The sequence below is a fragment of the Otolemur garnettii genome, unplaced genomic scaffold (genome assembly GCF_000181295.1).
Source record: "Otolemur garnettii isolate 467f Iridium unplaced genomic scaffold, OtoGar3 scaffold00276, whole genome shotgun sequence".
In the NCBI taxonomy this organism is placed as follows: domain Eukaryota; kingdom Metazoa; phylum Chordata; class Mammalia; order Primates; family Galagidae; genus Otolemur; species Otolemur garnettii.
In genome coordinates this window covers 1,017,326-1,036,984 of record NW_003852671.1, presented here as the reverse complement: position 1 = coordinate 1,036,984, position 19,659 = coordinate 1,017,326, and the positions used below count along the sequence as shown (strand labels likewise).

Here is a 19,659-nt window from a genome sequence, read left to right as displayed (position 1 = left end):
AAAGGAAAATGTTCATTATCTTTTGACAAACTTTTCATTTAATAAAATGAATAAGTACAGGAAGGAGAACAATTTGATGATATCATAATGGATTACATATATGTACAAAATGTGCTATTGAATGGTTAATATCAGACTGATTCATTACTTTGGGGAACCATGGGTCACCTCCATTGCATGTATCCTGGTCAGTATCTTAGGAGCGGGACTGAAGAGGAGGGAATAACAAAGACAGAAAGGTGTCATGGGTTTAGAGGAGGGAAGACACGGGTCTCCTTGGGTGAACAGTAAAGGAATAGTGAATTACAACACTGAGATAGTCTTTCTATGATAAGTAATATTTTAATAGGTGTAGAGAAGTAAGAAATCATTCTATCTGAAGAAATAATAAACAAATGATAAGAACTGAAAAGGTGTGAGTTATAGTTCAGAAATTATAAGTAGATTAACTTGACTGGAATAAAGATCTGTACAGGGGGTATAGGGAAATCTGTCATTTGATAAATGTTGACCTGAATATTAGAAGATAAGGCAGTAATGTAGAGTACCGAGAATAAATTCAGTGTTAGTTAAGAGCCTTTATGTTGAAAAGAGTTTGCTTTTTTTCACAAGATGGTGCCAAAAGTGAAGAAGAAGGAAGCTCCGCCCCTCCCAAAGCCAAGCCAAAGCAAAGGCATAGAAGGCCAAGAAGGCAGTGCTAAAAGGCATCCACAGCCACAAAAAAAAAGAAGATCCCTACATCACCCACCTTGTGGTGGCCAAAGACTCTGAGGCTCTGGAGGCAGCCCAAATATTCTGGAAGAGCGCCCCCGGAGAAACAAGCTTGACCACTATGCCATCATCAAGTTCCCCCTGACCACTGAGTCTGCCATGAAGAAGATAGAAGACAGCACACTTGTGTTCATTGTGGATGTCAAAGCCAACAAGCACCAGATCCAACAGTCTGTGAAGAAGCTTCATGAGATCGATGTGGCCAAGGTCAACACCCTGATCAGGCCTGATGGCGAGAAGAAGGCACGTTGGACTGGCTCCTGATTATGATGCTTTGGATGTTGCCAACAAAACTGGGATCATCTAAACCAAGTCCAGCTGGCTAATTCTAAATATATAACTTTTTACCGTAAAAAAAAAAAAAGTTGAAAAGAGTTTTTGTTAAGATAAAAAGGGCGAATTTCTATAATGATTCAGGGAAGTCCTGGGAATTGACCTTTGTAGCCCTGAACACTTTTGTTAATTCCTTTCAAGTTGGGCAGCCTATTTGAGTGAAAGAAACAAGAGGGTCTTGACATCTGACCCTCCAAAGGCAGGAAGTCTAGTAAAACACTCTCTCAATCTTAGGCTGGGACTCCAAAGAGCTATTTCTGTAAAGTAAGGGTGAAGAAGTATACCTATGTCAATTCTCCCAGTTCCAGTATTTGTTGTGAAACTCAGCAAAAATAAGTTAAGTTTAACAAGGGTATAGGTCTCCCTGATTTGCTGCTTGGGCAGATCTGGACCTCCGAAATATGGAGGTCCAGAGAATGAACACTTCGACATGAACTTTGTTTAAGGTCCTCTTGAGCAAATAGATCTCCAGGTGCCTGGGAGAAACAGAAAATCTACACCCCAAAACCTGACACCTCCACCATATTTGGAAAAACATGGGCTTTTCCTATGGGATCATCTACTTCCGTTTCATACTTCTAAATTGAAACCTTCCTTGGGTGAATCTGATTGGTGGAACCCAGGTCACATCCCCCAGGTACAAGCTGGGAAAGCAAGTTTTCTAGGACAGACTTACTTATAACATGTGAAATTATCAAATGTAAGGAGAATGTTTAAAATATGTTGGACAGACGTTAACACAACAAATACAACAGGACTATTCAAAGTTCATGCTCAGGCTTCTGATGTTTTCTCTTTTCTCATTCTTGAAGAGCTCAGAACTCTTAGGCTCTAACTCAATGGATAACTCTCATCAATATAATTTGATCTACCCCTGATCTACTAAAATAATCCATGGGATTCTAGAAACAAGCATATTCTGGCTACTTTACAATTCCTATGAGCAGCTGCATCCTCAACTCAAATTCAGCTTACCTAAATCCTAGCACTTCATTCCTCTGCCTTCTCAGTTACCCGGAAGTGGTAGACTTCCAAATTTTCTTTCTCAGTTTATACTGTGCTGGGTAGGGCAGTATCGTCTTGCTTCTTCAAGGTAGAATCTCTACCTTGAGAATCGTCTTGAGAATTCTCTTTCTTCTTTGTTGTATATCATATCTAAGCTCTGCAGAATGTCCCTTCTCTATATCTCTCTCATTCATTCCTTCCTTTCCAGTACCATAATGTTACCTTTTTGCAGCTTCATGTCTGAGCACCTGCACCATGGCCTATCTTTGGTGTTCCCGACTTTGGTTTCTCTTCCCTTTGCAATTCATTCTGCAATCTGTGCTTGGTGAGTTTCCATTTTCCGTTTTAAAAAAGGCTTAACTTAATTCCTATTTCCTGCTACCCTGTCTTTTCACCAACCTTCACTTCCAGGAGGCGGAGAATTTGCCACAGCCAGTGCTCTACTGTGGCCCCTTGAATGCCGCAGTCTTTTACAATTTTCTTCCAGGAGAGATCACGCTGCCACCAAACTTGTCTAAGACTTCGCCGCTCTTGATAATGCAGCTCGAGCCCCACGCCCTCCTGAAGGCCCTTCTGGATGGCTCATTGGATGGATCTTGGCATGGCAACTGTCCCTTCACAGATAATAAAGCTAATTTTTTGGTTCTCTTTCATAAAAACTAAATTCTTTTTGTTCCACAAGTCCATGATAGTGACTTCGGGATTAAGAACGTTATCTGGATCCCTAGTTCCTAGTGCAGAACCTAGCATAGAGTTGAAATTCAGTGTTTGTGGAATGAAGGAATGAATTAAACAGCAGTTAACGAATGCCTCCTCTGGTGCTGAGACTCAGAACTGTGAGAAAGGTCTCTATGTTTAAAAAACTTGCAAGAGGCAGGCAGTTGCAGGGTTAGAGAAGCCTTGAGTAAAAGAGAAACCCAAAAGCAGATGTCAGCCAATTCAGCTGAGCGCTGTGGTAGGCTCCTTCTTCCTCTATGTTCAGTTTCAGTTCTCCATTTTTACAAGTTAAAGGGGGAATGGGAAAAATCTTTCTCTGCGTTAGGCTGTATCAAGTTGGGCAGATTTCTCCAGTCTTAATATAATGATTGTCCCAATTACTGACTTCCACGTTTCACTTTCCCCGGCAAGACTACAGAGAGCCTGAAGACTGAATAGCCGGGAAATGAAAGGACATCCAAATTTTGATCAGTTTCTACGTTCAGAGACTTGGATAAAGGCTCAGCAAAAACTTTCCTTTTCTGAGAAAGAAAGACAAGTGATTCTCGGCTGGCCCTATAGCTCAGGGGTTAGAGCACTGGTCTTGTAAACCAGGGGTCGCGAGTTCAAATCTCGCTGGGGCCTGGAAAATCTTTCGTAACTTTTGAAATTTTGGTTCTCATTACTCCAAACTAAGCCTGAGGAAATTTGGCGAATCACAGCTTCCCGCTGCAATCCAGAGGTCCCAAATAAACACGAGCTGAGCAGAACCTGCTTCCATTTAGGTTGCAGTACCAGTTGCGGAAGTGCTGCTTTGCTCCCTAGACTGTGGCAGAGTCCATTACACAGGGGGTGGGAATCGCTGCCAGACGCCGTGGACGCCCCGGCTGTGCGGATCCGCCGCATGAGCTCTGCTGGCAGCCGGAACCCGCACCCGGAAGCTACACCGCCCTACAGTGAAATGGGGGTGTCCAGGCAAGAGAAGGACCCAGCCCTCAAGCAGGGGTGCTGGGCAGATTTGGGGTCGAGAACAAAGTTTTTCTCCCCCAAAGGGTTAGAGCCTACCGCAGCCGTTCGGGTTAGGCCCCCCGGGAGATATACGTTGTGCGGCAAGGTTTCGCGTGTCGGTGGGGTTTTGGAAAATTAAGAGCTCGTACTTTGGAGGCAAGCTTTGAATCACTGTGATATTGACTCAAAAAAATTATGGCCTCCGTTTTGAGTAATCTAAAAATATTTTCCTCCAAAGCGAACTCTCCCAGAAACATTGGGTTGACTCACAAGCACTCTATTCTCCACCCACCCCCCTCCGCAGATCGGGGGACGCGTACGCGGAACAGAGATGCAGCCCGCAGCCGCTACGCCCCTGGACTGGGAGGCGCGCACAGGAAGTGAGGGAGTCGGCGCAGCCCCGGCGCCTCCCGTAGCCCTGTTGGCGCGGGCGCGGTCAGAATTGTGTGTCCCGCCACCTCAACCCCAGTTCTCCGGTGCCCACCCCTCTCCGTATATCCATCTATCCATCCATTCGTCCATCCATCCCGGGTGAGCAGAGGGTGTTCGGTCTCGGAATTCGCGGGCTGTGGGAACGCCAGTGCAGAGCATTTCCTCAGCGAATCCAGTAGTAGAAGTGTCCACAAACGGACAATGCAAGACTATCTCACAAACTGGCTTTTGAGAACCTCCAAGGGGTTCCTTTTCCAGAAATTCGGAGTTCTTCGTTGCCCGCTTCTGGTTATCTATTTTCCGAATAGGGATTTCTAGATGACTTTGTGTGCGCTTCCTTCGATAGCTCAGCTGGTAGAGCGGAGGACTGTAGTATCTACTATGTAGCTATCCTTAGGTCGCTGGTTCGATTCCGGCTCGAAGGAGAGGCTGCTGTTTTGGGTATCACACTTGTACTCCCATTTCCTCATTGGTTCCCTGTCGTCTGATTTGAAATCTCTGCAAGTCTTTACGCCCGTCCCAAGGAAATACCGGGCTCACTTCCGAGTTGACCTTCCTTTATCACATCTTGAAAAACTGATCCTGTTAGGGATCCTTTTGGAATAGCTACCTTACTGGCGTTGTTTTCTTTTAGCTCTAGTTGCTGTTTGCTTGTTGCCTGAAGTCCAAAGTTCGGGGACCAAAAATTACTCGTTGGTACAGAACATTGTGTATAGCCGTGTGTGCACGTATGTGCCCTGCGGCCTGAGGCACTCCGATTTGCGGAACAACCCCTTGAACAATGACCTTTGGCCCGGGTGTCTGCCCCCACTCTACACGTATCCATTCAGGAAGAGGCACTTTTAATTTTTCAGGTATTTATATATATAGTTTTTTAAAGATGTTGAGTCGAGGCAGGAAGGAGGAATAGGATTTGGTATGAATTGGGATGAGACTGGAAGAGGCGGAGGAAACAACCTAAGCAAAGATGAGGAGATAGAACACTTGATAACTTTTCAGGGAAATTGAGAGGGGTCTACACGCGCTTGTTCACCCCTAACCTACTCCGGCTCCCTGCGAGATAGTAGCAGGCCTAGCGTCTGTCCACGGGCCCAGCACCCGCAGTCTTGTGTCTGAGCTCTGTTCTGGCCCTTGAACTCTTAACTCCTCTCCCTCCAGGCTTAAACTGCGCTTCGCGGGTAGACCTGTCAAAGATCTGATTTGGTGAGACTTAGTTGTCTGAATACGGCCTCCCCTCTTCCACTTCAGCATCTGGACGGGTCCAGGACGTGGATGGGAGAGAATAAAAGTCTTGAGTCAGAGACAGATGTGAAATTTGGTAAAGATGTTAAAAATAAAAAAGAACTGTCGCAACAGGAAAAGTAATATCCTGGAGTAGCCCAGCGGCCAACTCGTAGCCGGAAGCTTCAGTCATAGGAAACAAAAGGGACGTTTCCATCACCGTGGCTCGTTGGTCTAGGGGTATGATTCTCGCTTTGGGTGCGAGAGGTCCCGGGTTCAAATCCCGGACGAGCCCTCTAGCATTTTGAATATTTTTTCCCCCTCGTCAATTACTGAAAAAAAGTTCTGTGCAAACTTTCTTGAGTTTGGACTGTCTCGCCTAAGAACTGCAGTGAACGAGCACGTGGCAGACGGGGCCAGGGACCAGAGTCTGCTCGCCAACTCCCTAGGTTCCTAGGCACCCCGCGAGCGGCTGCCGCGCTCTTCCGAGCCCGGCCGGTTTCTGGCGGCCTGCTCACCCTGGAGGCGGTGTCCTAGTCGCCGCTCACCCTCACCTTTGGGTTCAGCTGTGGCAGGAGCGCGGCGCCGAGGCGCGCGGCGTGCGCGGGATGGGCCCCCTGCACCTTGGGCGGAGGCTGCTGGGGCGCCTGCTCGGGAGGCGGGTCCAGATTCTAGTAGCCTCCACGAAGAAATGGGGCGCGGCCCCAGCTACCCAGAGGCTCGCCCACTGACGCTCCTCTCCTCACCGCCACCCCTGTCCGGTTCGCGCGCGTACCCACAACCACACATACACTACACGCCACGCACACGCACGCACGCCGACCCCAAGCAGATCCAAAGCAAGATTCTGAAGGCCATCTACCAGCTCCCCATCATCGATCGTGCCTGGGAGCAAGAAGCTGGTGAGAAACAAAACTTTCCACGGCTCCGCCTTGTTCCTGCCGCCTAGTCCCGAGGCCGAGGTGGGTCCCCATTCTACTCTTCTTCCTGCTGGGTAGCTTCTTCGTTTGGAGCGTTTTGCCCCGGGAGCCCATCCTGGCAGATGCAGTGCGGCGTTTGTGGGACCAGACTGGGGAGGAGGAGTGGAGAGAGAGCTAAAAGTCCAGTCTGTGTACCAGTTAGTGTTCAGCATTACCTTCCGCAGCTGGGCAGTGATGCCCGTGGGAATGCCTACTGGCTCACTGTGGACCACAGGATCAGAGAATCAGAGGACGGTCCGGGGAAGCCTGCACTTTCCCACAGCTAAGGAGACTTTGCTTGGTACCCAGGCTGATCAAATTTGTGAAGCAGGCTTTGTCCCATTTTTGCAAGCGTAACTAACCTTTGGGGACAGATGTTTTCTGTTTACTCTCCTCTGTCTCCCCACCCTTAATCAGCCAGCCAGTGTTGCGAAATTCTTGGAGACACTTGCCAACGCCCTCTTCTCTAACCTTCTTCCTGGGAGGTTGGGATCCTCAGTTTTTTCTCTGTATGGCAGCACATCAAATGATAACAGCACACGGGTAAGCCCATGAGTAGCTTTCGTCTTTATTTAGGAAGGCCAGTAAAAACAATTTCATCTATACTCGGGGGGCTAGGGAAATCTCAGATGAACTAAGACTCTCCCTCTTTGAATCTTATAATCAAGTCATAAATGTCATCACTAGAAATCCAAGCAACATAATTATCTGAACAGCACACAGCCAACCTCCCAGACGCAGCCTCAGGTACTCAAACAGCTACTAACAGAGCTACTAACTAGTAAGTGAAGAAAGATAAGTTTGTTACAAACACTTCGGAAGGGACGGCTTTGTTAAGGAATTATGTAATAAGGGAAGGGAAAATAATTATCTAATTTGCTGTCTCCAAGATTGACTACAGGGAACGTTAACCTTAACTTGGTTCTAAAGCTGTTTTTGAGATGAATCACCTATCTTTTAAGATTTTTTTATATCCTGTAGAGATGTCTACACAGCAATTGAAAGGAACTTAGCAGACAAAAGGACTTTTCTTATAGAAGACGTCCATAAAGTTTGTGTGCAACTTAAAATTGCACACTATTTTAGATTGCACACGAACTTTATGGCCACCCTGTATTTGCCAGACCACTTTTTCCAGAACTGGAAAGTAAATAAGTCTCCAAGAACAGAAAAAAAACAAACAAAACACAAAAAACCCAGTTACCTATATTGTCAACTGACAATAATCACTACTTTTTTTCCTTTTTTGTGGTCTCCATACAAGTGGCAAGCTGCTTGTGCTTAGCGCTCCCCCTTCCCCTGCTTTCAGTGTTGCATCATATCCATTCTTCTCTTTCTCTCTCTTTTTTCCTTTTCTTTCTACCTTTTCTTTCTTTTCTTCTCTCCCCACCCCTTTTCTCTCTCTCCCTATCTGTCTCTTTATAAGAAAACAAAGTTTTTTAACTTCTATATGACCTAATCTTTGCATAAGGAAATCTTTCTCTGCCTCCATACAAATGCATATCCTAACAACTTCACTTTAAGCAACTCTTTTACCAATGAAAGGGGGAATAAAATATTTTTGGAATTTGTGGAAATATTCAGTGTGGGTTTCCTTTAAACAGCAACTTTCATTGGCACCTTCAAAATTAGCTTTGATTTTCTAGAAATTACTAGTATTGAATATAAAAGTCGTGTGATGCATTGGAAAGCTTCTAGTTCTAGGAACCTGATATGTTCTTTAGGTAATGCACGTCTCTCTGTTCCTCGGTTATCATCTGTAAAATGAGGGATCCAAAGATGGTCTCAGAGGCCCCTTCCCTCTCTTAGTCTATGTTCTCATGGAGTCAGGAGAAGTCAGCGACCTGTCTCATATAAAAGAAAGCACTCTACTAGTGCAGAGAAAAACTATAGTTTGGCAGACAGGATGGAAAAACACCCAGAAGCAGAGGAAGGCCCTGACTATGTTCAGAGGCTTCGGGCTACCCTCCAGCAGGACTGCCTAACTCTAAAATCAGAGGCTGTTCTGTTTGTACAAGTTGGTGCTTGAATTGGTGTTTTGGGCCATGATACACTGTGTGTGTGTTAAGGTAAAGTACCTTTTCACTGCTCTGAGGCAATGTATCAGAGAAGGATCATGTTGATCAAGTCATAATAGGCTGGCTGTTGTGTCCATCAGGGCCTGCTGATGCAATAGGGGTGTTGCAATGAACCTGGCAGGTCTCCCTAACAAATAAGTGGTTAATAACTTTTTAGAACTCAGTTCTTCAGTGTCTGCTTAAAAAGTGACATGTGATTAATTTAAAACAGGTACCACTTGCAAATGATATATTTGCCCATGAAATGAAATTAAGCCTTTGGGTACTCTATCACATGCCAGTAGAGTGTCCGCTCTGTGGGCCTCAATCTCATTACTTCTTTTCTTAAAAAACTTTGAACTGTGGCATTTGACAGAAAAAACTTTGACATTTGACAGTACTGATCAAAGACGTGCCTGTCCCTTTCTTTCCAGAGACACTTGGTATCAGGTAAAAGCAATTTATGGCAGTTTGCCAACTTTTGTCCTTCTAGCTCAGGATTTGGTTGGAAATACAGAGAGAAGGGAAGAGAAAGAAGGAAAAATGAAGGTCAGGCAGGGCTGTGCCCCAATAAAGCTAAAAAGTCGATAAAGTTTGTCCTTTTCCAGGTTCCCCATGTTGCCTACTTTTCTTCCTCAAGTTCAGTAGTCCCTTCCAGTTACCAAAAACTGTTTTTCAGACAGGCCTGAAGCATATGCCCAAGGATGTGTAAATTCCTGATAGCTGTTTAAAGAATTTACTCTCCTAGGGATTTTTGCTTTGGAGAGGGGACCAATACCTCAAAAATGAAGACATAGCCGTGAGCAACTCTTCCAGGGATTGGATAGGATTGAGGAGGGTCAGTTGGGACTCAGAGGAAGCATTGCTAGAACTGAGTCTGAAAAGATGAGCAGATTATCCCTCTGAACACGGAGGGTTTGAAGTCTGACTCCATCATTGATTTGCTGTTTGATCTTGAAGTTTCCTCAGACGTATAACAGGCTTACATACTACCCATCTCACACAGTCTGGAGACAATTAAATGGGATCAAGTATATGAGAGCTTCCTGGAATTAAAGGTAACACTGATTATAATATTATGATGATTTCAAGTGCATTTGTTTTAGTAGCAGGAAGCATGTTTTTAGTTGGCACCTCAAATGCAGGCAGATTGAATACTTGGAGGTGGGTAGATGACATCAGAGTATTGAGGATTTTAAAAAGATAATAGTATTCGAGATCTAACCACCCAGTAGGTGAGTGCTGGGGGAGAGGGTCTGTGAAATAGTTAATATCCTGCTTCTGCCTAATATTCTAAACTGTAGAATCCATAAAAATGATCCTGATGCCCTTTGGCCCACTGTTTCTGCACAAAGTACGAATCTACTTTGGGAGTGGATGCAATATGAGCATTGCATTAATGGTGAAGATAATCTCTTTGGCAACTGTGTTTCAAGGGAAAGAAGATTGAGTGTTCAGGGTTAGTCTCTTGAAGACAGGTAAAGATGAAAGGAAGAAGTCCAGAAAACATGGCAAGGATATTACTGGGAGGTTGAGGTAAGGGGGCAGGGTACTAATAGTTGTCACATAACCTCTCAAAGTGCTTTTTGCGGTTCTGTGAAATCTATGGAACTTGCGTAATATCCAAATTATGTGGATACATAGAAAGTAGAGTGAAAAAGAAGACCGTAGCGGACTCTGTCACTTCTTCCAAGGCAGTTCTCTGAGTTGATAAGATCCCAGATGGTATCTTATGGATCCATACTACTGTTTGTGAACAATGAAACCTCAGTGCTCTCATTGGCAAGAGTAAGAACCACAGACCTCAGATAAAGATAGCTGTGGGACAAAGGCCATGTTTATCACACTGTTCCTCCCCGGACAAATTCCTAATCCGTTTAGGTGGGTTAATATTTAACCCTATCATGCCCAGGGGAAAGGTAAATGGCTCTCCTCTTCGTTTGTTCAAGAGGAATGTCCTTGGTTTTCATGTCTTTGCCAGGTTTGGGTAACCTTAGATCTGTTCTCTCCACCCCTTTGTATGAGCACTATATAATCAGAACCAGGAGGGGCCTGCAGGCTCACACAGCTGGGACCCATCTCCAGGAACAAACAGCTGGAACCCACCTTCAGTTGACTGAAACAGCCAGATTTTTGTAAGATTCTTTCTCCTGGGTGATCTATTGTTCTGTTTGTTTATATATGTATTATTTCTAGTCATCCATCCATTTCAACAAAATTATTCCGCCCTCCCCCCCAAGCCTCTGGGCTCAAGCTTGTGACTTAAAAAGAAAACATCAGATTCTAAGGCTTAAAATGCAAACAGGTTTGTTTTGGGATAGCCTATATGTGGATAAAGGGAAATTATTAAGACTAGAGGCAAGTGGAGGTTTAGTAGAGATTTCTAAATAGTGATGAAATCCCTAAAGATTTGGTTGAGGAAGCCATTTGCCGAAAGGCATCTGGAGGGCTCCCTGCCCCCATTACCGGCAATTTATATGGAGACTCTGTCTCCAAAAAAAAAAAAAAAGAATTATTAAGAGAACTAGAGGAAAATTTTGTTAAGTATGTTTACAAGCATACTTAACAGAAGTATACTTAACATAAAAACAGAAAGTATGTTTTTAGCACTGTTTCCTTCTAAACTTCCCGGCTAATCTCTTTTTTTGGAAGTTTCGGATGCTCTTTAAAAACAAGGTAGAACACATCTCCAAATCAAAAAGAAGTCACCCTGGTAGGTTGAAGGGAGAAAAGAAGGAAAAGAAATAGAGGAAGGAATATGCCCTGAATGTTCTGCTTTCCCTTTGAGAGATTTTGCCCTAGAATGTGTAGAAGTGTGAAGCCATACTCAAGAAAATGATAACCTTACTCATCATAAACTGTCAAGTTAACCCCCCTTGTGGATAAAACTTGATGGATCTGTTAAATACAGAACATTGCCTGTGAAGAGAGGAAGAAAATATTAATTCTTGTGAAGACAAACAGATTAATTTGAGACAGAAGATAAAGTTAATCTAAAGAACAGTTGAGACAAATTCCACTAAAAAGATCTGTCTGACAGTTACATGTTTGGCTATAGAACCACACGTCTATATGACTTTTACCACTGGATATGAGGCTTTGTGCCCTTGGCAAATTCTCTTACTCCAAATCTGTCTCTTGCTGGTTTTCTCCTGATTCCTTGTTACCTTGCTTTTGGGGAAGTTTAGAACTGAATATGTAAGTGAGAAAATTGTGAGTGGGGGAGCAGATGTTAGACATTGATGGTTATGGTGTGTGCTTGCTGGAATTTGGTTTCTGGATGTCTTAGGGAGTCAAGATTACAGTAAACCTGAGACAATCTTGTTGTTACAAAAGGAATGTGCAAATTCTGCAAATCAGATACAAAAGTACCTTTCTACCTCTCCAGATAACCTCCATAACTCCAAGGTCACTGGCCTTTTGTTAGTGAAGCTAACAAACTCTATTACATTTAACGAAAACCATGGAATTTCAGACTTTTAGAACTAGCAAACGGCTCAGCACCTGTATACAGCATCGGCCACATAGGCTGAGGCTGGCGGTTTGAACTGAGCCTGGGCCAGCTAAACAACAATGGCAACAGCAACAACAACAACAAAAATAGCTGGGTATTGTGGTGGGCACCTGTAGTCCTAGCTACTTGGGAGGCTGAGGCAAGAGAATCGCTTAAGCCCAGGAGTTGGAAGTTGCTTTGAGCTGTGACTCCACAGCGCTCTACCCAAGGTGACAAGTGAGACTCTGTCTCCAAAAAAAAAAGAACTGTAAACCCCCTCATTCTATAAATGAACAAACTTAGGCTTAGAGAAGAAAAATGAAATCAATCATTTAAAAAATATTGAGGGTTTATTATGAAACAAGCACTGTGGTTTTAAGTGAATAATATGGGCCCTTTATCAGTAGGAAACACTGCCAAGTAGTTATTTATTTGTCCAAAATCACGTGGGTAATGGCATGCTTGAAAATAGCTTCTATGAAACCTGATAGCAGGTAAGTATTTTGTGATATCCTCATGAAGTAGGATAGTCCTCAGGATAGTCCTGAGTTTGTGTCTTTTGCTTTGACACTTGTATCTAGTGCGATGGCCTTGGTCTTAATATCTAAATCAGAGAGTTTGGAAAGACACTCTAAGGCACAGTCCTACCTCATATTCCCTTCTGTGAACAGCAAAATACCCACAACCTGTAGCATTAGCACCTCCTACAAGGACCAGCTGGCTGTCTCCTAGACTGCCAAAAAAACATTGGCAACATTCCTATCCACCACTGCCACCTAATGACTCTTTTGGGTACTAGCAGCTCTGGTTCTACTTAACTGATTTTTGAAATCTGGGATGCTTGGCACCAGGCAGAGCGATGTTGACTGTGTACCGAGAGCCTGCGATTCTGCAGTTGCCTTTGACATTAAAAGTCAATATTTGTTTGTTACGAAGCAAGAGATGTAATTGATTACGAACCAATAAAATGCTAACAAGACTAGAGAGAGGAAACACATTCAGGAGACTGATAAGCACAATGTAAATGTGAAGAGCTTGGCAAGTGGGTAGCATGGCAGGCAGCCCAGCAGCTAGGTTGGCACAGCTGCCATGTGTAAATACTTCTTCCTTTAAAAGTGGCTCTTCCTTCCTTGTGCGATCATTTACCACTTTCTTGATAAACTCCCCCAAACAGATTTTCAACATGGAATTTCAGACTTTTAGAGCCAGCAGTTCTCTAAAGTGTAAACAAATGTCAGTGTAGACAAATTTGGTACACTGCCCAAGAATACCAAACCATATGCTAAGGAATTTTTTTGTCTTTTCACAATACTGAAATAAATAGCAATTGAAAAAGTTCTTTAAGGACATACATTATGATTGGTGATTGAATCAATGCCAAATGCTGTTTAGAAAGACATCACTTTGCTCACTCAGTCACATGCCTTCTTATTTAATCAGTAGAACCTTGGATTCCCTGGTCCTTCTAGATTCACGTTCATATTCTGTTTAGCCACACTACAGCCCTAGAGCTAGGACCTTCTCATGAAAATATGCAAAAATATTTGGTATGAAAATATTCTTTGATGGTTTGGCTCCGCAGCACAGTGGTTATGGCAGCAGCCACATGCACCAAGGCTGGTGGGTTTGAACCCAGCCCAGGCCAGCTAAACAACAATGACAACTGCAACAAGAAAATAGCCAGGCATTGTGGTGGGTGCCTGTAGTCCCAGCTACTTTGGAGCCTGAGGCAAGAGAATCACTTAAGCCCAAGAGTTTAAGATTGCTGTGAGCTGTGATGCCACAGCACTCTACCCAGAGTGACATAGTGAGACTCTGTCTCAAAAAAAAAAAAATTACATTACATTTAAGAGTAATCTGTGAGTCATTTTTTTTTTTATTAAATCATAGCTGAGTACATTAATGCGATCATGGGGTACAATGTGCTGGTTTTATATACAATTTGAACTATTCTCATCAAACTGGTTAACATAGCCTTCACAGCATTTTCTTAGTTATTGTGTTAAGACATTTACCTACTACACCTAGTAAATTTCACACACTTAGTAAATTTCATAGTACCCTTGTAAGATGCACCTTAGGTATGATCCCACCAGTTACTTTCCCTAGTCATATTTTTTTACTATTCTAAGAATTTCTCTGTATATATGATGATTACCAAGAAAAATTATATATTTTTCTTTCTTTTGTATTTTTTCTTATAGTCAATAATAAATTAAATGAGTTATTCATAGACAATTTAAAAATCAAAATTCTAAAAATAAGTTAAAATTTTACAGGGAAAAGACATTTTTATTTTAAAATATAGGGGCTAAAATTTTATTTGATAATTATGTGAATATAGGGGCTAGATCAATGATTTGAGTTTTTCTATAGACAGTGATGCTTTTTAAAAGACTTTGAATGTTCTTTAATATTTTCTCCAAAGGATTAAAGTTACAGTCAGAAACTACCTGCTATAAACAGCAAACACCTTTCATTCTCAAATATTCAGATTTCATTAAAAAATCTTGAAAGTTCATAAGAAATTTGTTTTATATTTTATTTAGTTCCATTTTCAAGTATCTGTCATTGAGTTAAAATCATGTCCTAGGAAGAAGCAACATATTCACATAAAGATGTATTTGAATGTCTGAGCTGTACCACCTCCAAGATGTGTGAGAAATGATGGCAGATGACAGAAATCCTCTTCTTTTTTTTTTTTTAAGAGACAGATTCTTGCTCTGTCACCCAAACTAAAGTGCAGTGGCAGGATCAGTTTATTGTAACTTTGAACTCCTGGGCTCAAGGAATCTCCTGCCTCAGCTTCCTGAGTAGCTGGAACTGTAGGTGCACATCACCATGCTTGGGTAATTTTTTCATTTTTTGTAGAGATGGGAGTCACTTTATGTTGTCCAGACTGGCCTCAAACTCCTGGGTTCAAGTAGCCTGAATCCTTAATGTCCCAAAGTACTGAGATTACAACTATGAGCTGCTGTACCTGGCCTCTTTATCTTCTTTTGAGGAAGATGTTAAGAGATTATTACAACAAATCTTAAGGCTTTTGATTTGATGAAAAAGTATAAGGAGTTTTTTACCATATGGTTAATACCATTTGCCTGTTGCATAACAGTTTATGTACATATGCAGGAGAATCTAGAAAGTAGTCTGTAGAGTAATCCAAATTGCTTTCGATGTAAAAAGTTCAAGAAAAAAAAGTGAATTCCTTTTTCTTCTCTGTAAGAGTTGACCCAAGATCCACTTTCAAGCATTGCATGGATTCTTCCATGTTGCTTCCTATTCTTTCTAAACAAAACATATCAAGTCCACCTTTGGCAATGAACCGGAATTGGTTCTGCCTCCGCAAGTAGAATGGAGGAGCACCAGCACACTGAGTCCAAATTAAGCAAGGGTCCTTTATTGATTGGCTGGGCCAAGAGCAGGCTCACACCTCAAAGTCTCTCGACCCCTAGAAGCAGGGGTGGAAATCTCTTATAAGGAGCTTTTGGTAGGGGAGGGGGAATCCTTCATGCAAGCTGAATTTGACAAGAGCCAACACCTGGTAAGGGGAATCCTTACAAGGAAAAGCTAGGGTTTTGCAAAACTCTTTCAGCTGAGCTTCCTGTCTTAAAGGGAGAGTGTTGAAAGCCCTTAGCAAAATAGAGTTGGGGCATAACATTCTCCCCTGGTCTTATGTCAAACCCTTGACTCTTGGTCTAAGTCTTTCTTGCCTACCCCTACTTAACATGGGGGTTGGGGTTGTAGACATAACTAACAATTGAAAGCTAAATCTAGTTGAGAAAAATGATGCATACCATTTAACATACTTAACAGAATAGAAAGCAAAGTTGTGACAGTGGGTTGTTCATTGTGCAAGTGACCCCACTGATTTTAGGGGGCTGTTGGGTGGCACAATTGGGCCAGCATGTACAGGAAAGAAATCAAGATTCTAACAGTCTTAGCTTGAGAGAGTTTTCTTCTGGGACTGCCATCCAGTGGGCTCTGCTGTCTTCTTTGGTCTTCTTCACCTGGGTGTGGTGTATCCATACTGACAAACCATCAACTCTCACAGCTGTGGGGGTGCTGAAGATGCTGGTGAAGGGACCCTTCTACTTTGGGGTGAGGCCTTCTTTTTGGAATGACTTAACATACACTTGATCTTCAGGCTGAAAGTCACTTTCAGAGTCCTTTTCAGTCCCTCTAGTGTCCCAGTAAGTATCTCAAATCTGCAGGCGAATGTCCCTCTGGATCTGGGAGAGTGACTGGAGATACTTTAAAAGAGGTTAGTTATGTCTGCTGAGGGTACACGGGGGAGCAGAAGGTGAGGTCTCCTATACATGGTTTCATAAGGACTAAAACCTGCTCTATATGGAGTATACCTTGCTCTGAGAGTTACTAAGGGCAGGAGCTCTGTCTACTTTCCACTGGTCTCATTAATGAGTTTGATTAAAGTCTCTTTTAGGGTCTGGTTCATTCTTTCTACTTATCCCAAGCTTTGAGGCTGGTAGGCAAAATGGAAGTTCCACTGTCTACCTAGGGCATTACTAATTGCTTGGGTCAAAGTAGAAATGAAAGCTAGCCCATTATCTGAGCTAATTGAAAGAGGTAGCCCATATCTAGAAATAATCTCATTCGATTATTTCAACTGGGTGAACTCAGTCATGGCTGATAAAGCAGTAGTCTCTGGCATTGGGTGAGTCAAGCATTTGACATCCAGTGACCTATAGCCCTTGAAGGAGGGTGTCTACTGCATGAGGGGCTGTCAAAAATCAAGTCCTGTCCCAGAGTCAATCTGTCCACCTCCCACATCAGCAGGGCTGGGGCTGCGATGGTTCATAAGCAGCCTGGCCACCCAGCAACTACTGGCTCAAGGCACTTAGATAAGCCACTGGCCATTTCCATGATCTGAGAGTCTGCATTAACGCTCCTTTTGCAATGCCTCTGGTTTCATGAACAAATAGGTGGAACAGCTTATTGATGTCCGGTAAAGCCAAGGCTGGGGCAGTTACAAGGGCCTGCTTTAGAGCTTTAAATGCCTGATCCTCTTGGTCTGTCCACAGCAGGGACCCATCACCAGCAATGGCGACATACAAGGGCTTTGTGATTTCAGCAAAACCCCAGATTAATAAACAGCAGTAACCCGACACCCCCAGGAATTCCCAGACTGGCCGTTTTGTTGTAGGATGACAGGCAGCCAGTCGGGGGGGTTGGATTCTGCCCATACTCAAGAAAAGTCTGCTTGTAGCTGGGCTAATAGAGTGGGGGCTATGGTTTCTGCTTTGGCCATGTTTCCATCAGTATTTAGGAGAAGGTACTCTTCTGATAAAGGAGTGGATAAGACAAATGTAACTGGTAGACAGGGGACTCAGGCATTGGAGTGGGGCCTGGGTCTAATACTATTTCACTTCCCTCTGGGAGAATGAAATAGTGGCCTGGAGTTTCTGGAGCAGGTCTCTGCCAGTGAGGGGTTTAGGGCAATCTGGGACTACCAGGAACATATGGGCCACCTGTCTTCAATGTCAAGTTGATTGGACACAGCTGGGTGGTCCCAGTGGCTCCTTGGATAGGGATGTTCTCATCAGGTAAAGCTCCCATCCACTCCTGTAAAACAGACCACTCCACCCCTGCGTCCACCAGGGGGACCCCCATTTTGGCTTGCACCATGGGCTCTCAGGGGCCAAATGGGAGAGAGCCACGACCCCTTCAATCCGAGTCGTTGCTTCTTTCAGTAGGCAGTGTCGAGATCTTCCATTTGGGCTTACTGCCAGCACCAAGTTTCGGGCATCCACTTCTCCAAAGGCCTCTATTTGCAGTAGGCACACTGGTCTCTTTCTAGCTTCAGTCAACTTGGGCAAGGAAGTTGCTGGTTTTCTCCTGTCTCTGACTCGAACTTAGTTCCTTATCCTGCTTGCAATGCTGCCACATAATCTTAGCTTGTCTGTGTGCAGTTTTTTCTGCCTCAGCAGTTTTATACTTTGGCTTTTCAACTTCTCTGTTGTCAGAAACTTTTGGGGCAATTTCTAGCAGCTGGGAAATATTCATCCTAGCAAGTCCTTCCAGCTTCTGTAATTTCTTCGTGATATCTAGGCTGACTGAGAGACAAAGGCTAAGTTCACTGTCCTGGCATTTTCTGGAGCCAAAGGGGCAAACAGGGTTTAGATTTGGAAGGACTTTCTGAGTCACTTGAAATATGCCCTGGGCAACTCCTCTGGGCCCTGGACTACCTCAGTTGTTTTTGATAAATTTATAGGTTTTGGGGCTGCTACCCATAGGCCAATTAAAAGAGACAGATAAAAAGCTTCTAGAGCCTGGGATCCTGCTAAGGTATTAGGGTCCCAACCCGGCTGTTCCACCAGAAAAACTGTTAAACTCCTTTTGCCCTTCTTCCCCAGTATCCCCAAAACTGGCCAAGAAGGCTTTTCTTGCTTTGGTTTGAACCCTGTTGAAAAACAACATAGACAAGAAAGGAGCAAATGCCTCTTCCTGCTCCCTTTCTGGGAGCTGCCTCCCGAAGGGGGAAGATCCAGAGGTGAGATGCCAGGGGTGAGAGCTGGGGAGCAGAAGGCTCCAGCGGGAGTGCTGAGGGAGTTTCTCCTCTGGAGGAGACTGTGGGAGAGGATAGCCTTCCTACATTGTAAGGAGGCAGCAAATCCTTTTTCCCTGATGGGGCAAGGACTAGTGGGGTCAGGGACAGGTGAGAAGGACTGCAGAATGAGATTCCACAGAATATACTCACAACCAGGGAGGGGGATTATGGACCCAAATCAACCATGAACTATGGTCTATATAGGGGAATTAGTCTGCATGACCTGGTTTTCCCATGACCACCTGGTGTACTGCGGTCACCAAAGCTAGGTCTAGGGAGCCTGTTGATGGCCACCCTTCATTAAAGTTTGGCCACTGAACTTCACAGAGGACTTGGAGTCAGTTATTGGACTCTTGACTTCCACAGTCATCTGAGAAGCTGTCTGTAAATTTCTTCAGTATTAGAAGAATTTAGAGGTGTATTAGAAGTATGTAAAGGTGTTAAAGACTTAGTCGAGTTCTCATGATTTGATGAACAAAAATAGACACATCACTAATTCCCAAGAAACAATGGTTACTATAAACAAATATAAAAATCTAAAGTGTGCATCTGAGGCTCCCCTAAGGCTCCTGCCTTAACAGGCAGGCCAGGTCTTCCAGGTTTACAGACTACCCCTTTTCACCTGTGCCTCTTCCCAAATAGCCAAAAGACTAAAGCTGACAGGGCAGGCTCACCTGAGGCTCCTGCCTTAGGCCAGGTTTCCTAAGGCTCCTGTCCAGTGGCCTTATCTTGGAGGTCCCTCAAACAAACACCACACACAATTCCAATCCAAAGAAACAAACTCAAAGGTGCATCTGAGGCCAAGGCTCCCCATAAGTGTCCTACCGTTTCTAGGGATGAGTTGCACTGCCAACACACGTGTCTCTGAGAGTCCTGACAGACAAGGCTCCCCTAAGGCTCCTGCCTTAACAGACAGACTAGGTTCCCTGAGGCTCCTCTCAGGCCCAGGTTTATGGGCCTGTCCTCAGGGCCAACCCCTGAGCTTCCTTTTTCACCTGTGCCTCTGCATCCAAACTTCCCCAAGGCAAAAAGACCAAATCACCCGCATCCAGATGGCACTAGAGTCCTAGTGTCTCTGACAGGCCAGGGCCAACTTGAGGCTCCTGTGGTCCTCCTTCG

General features: G+C 44.0%; 1 protein-coding gene, 3 non-coding genes and 1 pseudogene across 6 annotated transcripts in view; all 5 read left to right on the top strand.

Annotated features, from left to right (window-relative positions):
* The first annotated feature begins 376 nt into the window (after window positions 1-376).
* LOC100951961 lies at window positions 377-1,078 on the top strand (annotated as a pseudogene).
* Window positions 1,079-3,377: 2,299 nt separating this feature from the next.
* TRNAT-UGU lies at window positions 3,378-3,450 on the top strand. Its single transcript has one exon. It is a non-coding gene; the product is annotated as a tRNA-Thr (tRNA).
* A 1,131-nt stretch (window positions 3,451-4,581) lies between these two features.
* TRNAY-GUA lies at window positions 4,582-4,670 on the top strand. The gene is given in 2 exon segments: window positions 4,582-4,618; window positions 4,635-4,670. It is a non-coding gene; the product is annotated as a tRNA-Tyr (tRNA).
* Window positions 4,671-5,689: 1,019 nt separating this feature from the next.
* TRNAP-UGG lies at window positions 5,690-5,761 on the top strand. The gene has a single exon. It is a non-coding gene; the product is annotated as a tRNA-Pro (tRNA).
* A 486-nt stretch (window positions 5,762-6,247) lies between these two features.
* LOC100951648 (ribonuclease 4) overlaps window positions 6,248-19,659 on the top strand; it is a 23,159-nt gene continuing 9,747 nt past the window's right edge. Inside the window, exon 1 of one of the 3 annotated variants that reach the window (XM_023508792.1) lies at window positions 6,248-6,428. The gene's annotated coding sequence lies outside the window, so the exon portion shown is untranslated. Of the gene's footprint in view, window positions 6,429-10,504; window positions 10,618-19,659 lie in introns of those variants that run through there. The other 2 variants (XM_012813564.2, XM_023508791.1) reach the window with 2 other exon arrangements.